The following is an 8,424-nucleotide window of genomic DNA, read 5'->3' on the forward strand; positions in this document are numbered from 1 at the left end:
GTTTTATAAGATGCACCGGATTATAAGACGCACCGCAAATTCAGAACAAAAATGGTGAAAAAAAATGGGGTCCGCCTTGTAATCCATTGGTGTCTTACCGAAAGGGCCAGTAGCAGTGGTGAAGGAGTCACAGGAGGCAGGGGTGGTGGGTGTGTCAGAAACTGTAGGCTGTACTGGTGCAGACACTGCAGCACACTGGTGGAGACTCCGCGTAGACACCGCACAGCTGCTGCAGACACCACACAGCCACCCCAGCAGCAGCCACCGGAGACCCCGCACAGCGGCTGCAGGCACTGCACATTCGCCCCAGCACCATCTGCTGCAGACCCCGCACCATCTGCCTCAGACCCTGCACCATCCGCCGCTGACCCAACACTAGCTGCCTTAGGCAATGCACAGCCACCGCAGCATTCCCCCGGCCTCTTGCGACCACTCTCCACCACCCCAGTAAGCTACATTCAGATTATAAGACGCACCCCTCACTTTCCTCCCAAATTTTTGGGAGGAAAAGTGTGTCTTATAATTTGAAAAATCCGGTATATAAGAAAGCTCAGAATATTCTCTCCAACTCCTTAGACTAAAGGATTACAATTGTACAGGTGCGAGACTAAAAAGCTGTTTGATTACTTTTATCTAATTTCCATGTATTTTGGCGTCCTGAAAACAAAAAAAATATATAGAAAAAAATACTGGACGGCAGGATTTGCCAAAAAATGCAAAATTCTCTTCAAATTTAGTAGGTTTTTCACTCAATTTTTTGTATTTTTTTGATCTTAGATTTTTAACCAGATTTAAAGCCCAAATACTATTAATTAATTCACATCAGTGCATTCAAGATGTCGTTCCCCATTCATTCCACTTCATACCCCAACCTTCACGCAGCAACTCGTCCCAATCCCCATGGCACAGATATACCAGTACTCAAGGCCCCTGCTACCTTGAAAGAGATAACTATCTCCAAGGAAGGTGGAGTTATACCTGAACCAGAAGATGAATCAAGTTCTTACTTTGAAGATGATACAAGACCAACATTATTTTCCCAGGAAGAGATGAATGATTTGGTAAGAGACTTGAACCTTCCCAAAGATGCCGGTGAGTTAGGCTACGTGCGCACGTTGCGTCCTGTCCCTGCAGACATTTCTGCAAGGATTTGAACAGCACATGTGCGCTTCAAATCGCTGCAAAAACACTGCATATGATTGCAGTGGAAAGGACGATTTCATGCGCTCTGGATACAGCCCCCACCATAGACAGAGCGGGACCTGCATCCAAAGCGCATGGAATAAGTGACGTTGCTTTTTAGAACGCAGCGATTTGGCAGCATGCAAATCGCTACGTTCTAAAACGCAACGTGCGCATGGATTATGCACAATCTTCATAGATTGTGCTGGCGACGCAGGACGCATGCAGTTATGCTGCGGTGCAGAATGCAGCGTGACTGCATGCAATACGCACATGTGGGCACAGAGCCTTACTCGGATCAAGACTCAAAAGCAGGAGTTTATTGTTGCCAGGAGTGAGTGTCTTTTTCATGGTTCAGACATCGTGAAGACGAGTTCGTTCCTTACTTTGCCCAGGAAGACAAGCTGGTTTATTGCATCAATGTCGAAGGTTTGATGGCGCAATTCAAAATCCAATATGATTCAGTGTGTCACCCTGGGCAAGCCAGGGGACACAGGTCACACACCACCACACCCTACATCCCAGGTAGGAACATCTCAGCTAACCAAAAATCCTTGTTGCCTTCCTCCAGAGGCTGATGATTCACACCAGGGGGTGGGCCAGGCGGTTGGCTCCGCCCACCGAGGAGGTCACAGCTCTGGAGGCGGGAGAAACCAGGCAGTTCAGTTTAGGAGGGAGAAGTGGAAGCAGATAGCTCAGGGAGGAGCAGGAGTGAGGAGCTAAGTAGAGGAGTTAAGAAAGTGAAAGTGAAAGTAGAAAAGTGGTAAAGGAGGAAAGCAAGTGAGGTGAAAAGAAAGAAGGAAAGCCTGAAGGGTCCAGCTTTGTGTAGGACCAGGTCAGCAATGTCAGCAACGGCGGTGACTGTCTGGAGGGGGACCGTTTGGAAGTTCCTGGAAGGACCCCGTTGGCTGTGTGCCCGGCGGTCTGGAGCAGTGTTCCGAAGGACAGTCAGCACCAGGGCAGGGGCCTCTCGGACCCCGGCAAGGCTAGGAGTCGCCAAATTTGCCGAATCCGTCAGTGAAGGGGACGTAGATCCCCCAACAACCAAGTCCCGATTGAAGGCAACAGCCCAGCCAGTGTAGAAGAGACACCGCCACCGCCAAGGCACCCGTTTCTTAGGGCCAGCGCCTGCGGGCAAAGAGTAGAGCTCCCCCGGTCCAGCTTGAAGCCGGGGAGCGGGTTACCGGTGGGAACCCATCGCAACCAAAAATACACAAAGGTGCAAGGAAGAGGGACATCACCCTCAGAGCAAGTGCAGCCGTCCGTGGGACCGTCTATCCAGCCGTTTGGTTTACCGTAAAACTGTGTCCACGTCTCAGGCTGAGTGAGTACCACAGTGCCGCAAGGCACAGCGCTGCCCCCGCGTCCCTGCGCCCACCAGGCCCTGCACCTCCCTCACCATCACCGGGCCCCGGGATCATCAACCCCTACCCACGGAGGGGCTACACAACACCTGGCTGCTCCGCATCACCATCCCCGGGAGCCCCGTATAGAGCAGCGGTGGTGAAATCACCCCAACCGTGGGTGGCGTCACGGACAATAATACTTCCCACACCCAACAATCCCCTTTCACTCACGGGCGAGGAGTGCCGCTCGAGAAACCCCCGGGATCCGGCCCACCGCTCGAGCCACCACTGAGCAGCAGCCGCCGGACCCGAGCAGAAGGGGGGGTGAGCGTAGTGTGCTGACACCCTCCTCCCCGCCCGCGACATCAGCACAATGGTGTCTTTTTATAGATTCTTCAAAACGAAGTCTCAAAGCAGTTTTACTCCACAACGGCGGTCTTTATGTTTCCATCCCTGTAGGTCATTCCGTACACCTCATGGAAACCTACGAGACTTGGAATTGGTTCTTCATAAACTTAAAAATAAAGAATACGGTTGGCAAGTGTGCAGGGATTTGAAAGTCTTGTGCATGCTGCTCGGGCAACAAGCTGGCTATACTAAATACCCTTTTCTGAGTCTATGGGACAGTCGAGGTCAACGAAATCACTTGACCAATAAGGGTTGGCAGCCGAGGGTGCTCACAGTTGGTGAAAAAAAAATGTCCTCCGAGAAACTTTGGTACCTTCCCATAAAGTTCTTCTACCACCTCTCCACATAAAATGAGGATTGATGAAGCAATTTGTAAAATTACTATCAAGAGATCAACAATGCTTCAAGTACTTGGTCACCAAGTTTCCAGGCCTTTCGGACCAGACATTAGAAGGCTTATAGCTGATCGAGAGTTTAGCAATACCATGACAGATCCTCAAAATGAAGGGTGGATGGCATTTCAAGAGGTCATAGAGGGACCCATCCCAATTTGCTGCCTTTTTGCCCAACTATCCCCCACTATGTTGGAGAGGAGGTAATCAAAGAGGTTCACTTAGTCACATGTGGTGGTATTGCCCCAAGATACTTACATTTTGGCAAATGGTCTTTGATATGGTACACTTGACTACTGGTCCCGGCTAGACCTCAACCCTGCTCTGGCGATCCTTCATATAGGTATTGATTTAATCCCAGACTCCTTCAAAAGCACAAATTCCCATTTTTTAATTGCAAGTAGACAATGTATTGCATATAGGTGGAAATCCTCAACCCCTCCAAACAAGGAAGAACTGGTCGGAAGACTCAATGCTCACTATGTGTATGAATTGAGTTTGGCGCCTAGTCTACATAGGAAAATTGCCGTATCTAAACAATGGGAATTTTGGACGACTTCTCCTTTGTCATCTGCATTACACCCCGTCAACTCTCCTCCAAACCCAATTCCAAGCCCCTCACATTCCGCATATTGTTTACCATACTGTGGTTAATTCTTTGCTAAATATGTTGAATCAGATCCAATGTTACTCAAAGTATTCTCATGTTGGTGGCTGCTCGCCCCCCCAACCACCCCCTTTTCCTTATTTTTCCCAATCCCCTTTTCCCTCCTTTCCCTTACCCCCCCATTCCCCTCCTTGGTTCTTCTTTTCATTTTCTGTTATTAAGGTCAACAGGGACATTTAATGTCTCAGAATGATGATATACATAAGCTATATGGATTGTTCCCTGTTACCCGTTGTACTGTTGTAATATTATATATACAGTACAGACCAAAAGTTTGGACACACCTTCTCATCTCTAGAACAACTGTTTCCTTCATGGTAAAATAGCTGCTAGGAAACCACTGCTAAGGACAGGCAACAAGGAGAAGATACTTGTTTGGGCTAAAGAACACAGGGAATGGACATTAGACCAGTGGAAATCTGTGCTTTGGTCTGATGAGTAGAGTTGAGCGCGGTTCGCGGTTCGAGGTTCTCCAGTTCTAGGCTCGAGTGATTTTGGGGCCTGTTCTAGATCGAACTAGAACTCGAGCTTTTTGCAAAAGCTCGATAGTTCTAGAAACGTTCGAGAACGGTTCTAGCAGCAAAAAACCAGCTAATTCCTAGCTTGGTTTCCGCTGTAATAGTGTAAGTCACTCTGTGAATCACACTATTATGACATTTCAGTGTATACTGTGCGGGAACAGCGCCTTCAGATCACTGCTGTTTCTATAATGGCGATCGCCATTTTTTTTTTTTTTTCCTTGTCTTCCTTCCCTAAGCGCGCGCGTGTAGTGGGGCGGGCCAGCATGTCAGCCAATCCCAGACACACACACAGCTAAGTGGACGTTTAGCCAGAGAAGCAACGGCATGTGTGATAGGATGTCCATGTCACATGTCCCTGCATTATAAAACCGGACATTTTCCTCCAGGACGCCATTATCTCTTCTGCGTCTTTGGTGTCAGACATCACTGTCGCAGCTCCGTCCTCCTGAGTCCTATCGCCGATACAGCTGTATGCGCTCCATACACAGCGTTAGACAGCTTAGGGAGAGCACTTTCTAGCAGTCCTTTTAAGGGCTCAAACCGGCAGGGTCAGAGAGCCATAGGTGACAGGTCCTGAAAACAGAGACAGCGCCTGTGTAGCCAAGGTCAGGGATTTCGTCGCTGCATTTCACCATTAGGAGGGAATAGAAAGGCAGGCTTCCATTCCTCTACCCAGAGCCCCACAATCCTGGCACTGTACCCTCCTGTCCTCTGCACACTCCAACTCTTTTTAACTAAGCCATTATACTAGCAAACAGTCAGTGTACCTAGTGGCATCCTAAACGTGGCTATTGTACTTTTGTCTATTCACACTATTGTAAAGATATTTGAAGCACGTCTGCCTGCATTGCACACTCCAACTCTTTTTAACTAAGCCATTATACTAGCAAACACTCAGTGTACCTAGTGGCATCCTAAACGTGGCTATTGTACTTTTGTGTAGTCACACTAGTGGAAAGATATTTGCAGCACGTCTGCCTGCATTGCACACTCCAACTTTTTTTAACTAAGCCATTATACTAGCAAACAGTCAGTGTACCTAGTGGCATCCTAAACGTGGCTATTGTACTTTTGTCTATTCACACTATTGTAAAGATATTTGCAGCACGTCTGCCTGCATTGCACACTCCAACTTTTTTTAACTAAGCCATTATACTAGCAAAGAGTCAGTGTACCTAGTGGCATCCTAAACGTGGCTATTGTACTTTTGTCTATTCACACTAGTGCAAAGATATTTGCAGCACGTCTGCCTGCATTGCACACTCCAACTCATTATAACTAAGCTATTATACTAGCAAACACTCAGTGTACCTAGTGGCATCCTAAACGTGGCTATTGGACTTTTGTCTAGTCCCACTAGTGCAAAGATATTTGCAGCACGTCTGCCTGCATTGCACACTCCAACTCATAACTAAGCCATTATACTAGCAAACACTCAGTGTACCTAGTGGCATCCTAAACGTGGCTATTGGACTTTTGTATAGTCCCACTAGTGCAAAGATATTTGCAGCACGTCTGCCTGCATTGCACACTCCAACTCATTATAACTAAGCCATTATACTAGCAAACACTCAGTGTACCTAGTGGCATCCTAAACGTGGCTATTGGACTTTTGTCTAGTCCCACTAGTGCAAAGATATTTGCAGCATGTCTGCCTGCATTGCACACTCCAACTCATTATAACTAAGCCATTATACTAGCAAACACTCAGTGTACCTAGTGGCATCCTAAACGTGGCTATTGGACTTTTGTCTAGTCCCACTAGTGCAAAGATATTTGCAGCACGTCTGCCTGCATTGCACACTCCAACTCATTGTTACTAAGCCATTATACTAGCAAACACTGAGTGTACCTAGTGGCATCCTAAACGTGGCTATTGGACTTTTGTCTAGTCCCACTAGTGCAAAGATATTTGCAGCACGTCTGCCTGCATTGCACACTCCAACTCATTGTTACTAAGCCATTATACTAGCAAACACTCAGTGTACCTAGTGGCATCCTAAACGTGGCTATTGGACTTTTGTCTAGTCCCACTAGTGCAAAGATATTTGAAGCACGTCTGCCTGCATTGCACACTCCAACTCATAACTAAGCCATTATACTAGCAAACACTCAGTGTACCTAGTTGCATCCTAAACGTGGCTATTGGACTTTTGTATAGTCCCACTAGTGCAAAGATATTTGCAGCACGTCTGCCTGCATTGCACACTCCAACTCATTGTTACTTACTAAGACATTATAATACCAAAAATTGAGTAAACTTAGTGGTATACAAGAAGTGGCTGTTGTACTCCATTAGTGCCCCACTGGTGCCAAGCTATTTCTAGCACCTGTGCAGGACACCCTCCTGCTCTGTTTTTAATAAGCTATAATGATAGCAAAAAATACTGCCATTTAGTGGCATCATAGAACTGGCTGTTGGACTCCTTTATTGTACCACTTGTGCCAAGCGATCTCAAGCACCTCTGCATTCTACCCTCATGCACATTTAGCTATGCTAATTTTATAGCAAACTCAGGGAATTCCTTGCTGCATTTGATCATTAGGAGGGATAGAAAGTGAGGCTTCTTTTACTGTCCTGGTACCCACAGAACACGGCCACTGTACCCATCTGTCCACTTTTGCCACGCTATTTAATTTGCCCAAAGAGCTGACTCTTTTTCTGCCATCCTAAAATTGTCTGGAATACTAAGTTAGTGTTCCTTTGCTGCCAAGCAAGGTACAACACATGTGCATTCTACACTCCTTTCCATTTCTGGAATGCAATTATTAACTGCAGGTAGTCCAGCCAATCTGTGACGAAGGTGCAGGCGTGGATATAATGTAGCCTGCATCCAATGATGGTTCTCTCGATGTCTGACAGCTCAACAATACCTTCTGTTTCCACTTCCAAAACAAGTGATGACCTGCCAATCACACTCCCTGTTGCGGGTAAAGGAGTGGAAGTTCAGTGTGAAAAACCATGTGTGACTGCTGTCCCTACAGTCACAGAGGATGAAGAGCACGCAGATGCACTTGATGGGGCAGGCGGTGGTTGCACAGGCACGCTAGGCTGCATTGTAGCACAGTGAAATTCACATTGCGACTTATGCTTCATTTTAAGTCGTGTACAGGGTGGGCTCCCCAGTATGCAGCAAAACCAGGCAACAGGAAAAGGACTCTAGTCAGTTGGGTTCATAAATGATTGTTTAACTTTAACAAAACAAACAATAAGAACCATGCATACAATTTAAATAATTGAACAATCTATTCTGTTGCCTACTACCTGCTAATCCCTCTGTGTAGCAGTAATTGTGTGTTTGTGCGTGTGTGTGTGCGAACACGACTTACCAGTGGCGCATCACAAGAGCTTCCAAGTTACCTACCTAAACATAGACAAAACACATTACCCCCCCTGAATACCCTTGTTAGCTGAAGCCTCACAGATAATGCAGATGATAACAGTGTGAATGCAAACCACACAGCTCTGCAACACAGTCATGGAAATCTTGAAAAGCAACAGTCAATGCAAACATGTGTTGCTGTCCCTCTATGATTTAAACTGTATGTGACAATTTGACAGTGCAGAGGCAGCAAGTCTTATTGTCTATAAATAGTCGGCCTACCCAGAACAGATATGTGTTTTGCTAATAAAACAAAGTGTTGCGTGCCCGCATTATTGTCTGGGCACAGCCTACCGTACCCGGGTACTCTGATGTCCAGTTGGCAGAAATACAGACTTTACGCTCCTCTCACGGTAAACAGTATAGACAGCACCGTAAGAATGTTGGTCTGTGGCACAGGATGCTGCTCACTGGCATTACGGGGCTCATCATCAAAGTACAACATGACTCCCCTCACAATTGAACGAAGTGTTTCCGCGGTGGCTCCTTGCTGTAACACACACCTTTAGCTTTTCCTTCTGTTCA

This window comes from Anomaloglossus baeobatrachus (assembly GCF_048569485.1).
Source record: "Anomaloglossus baeobatrachus isolate aAnoBae1 chromosome 5 unlocalized genomic scaffold, aAnoBae1.hap1 SUPER_5_unloc_7, whole genome shotgun sequence".
NCBI lineage: Eukaryota > Metazoa > Chordata > Amphibia > Anura > Aromobatidae > Anomaloglossus > Anomaloglossus baeobatrachus.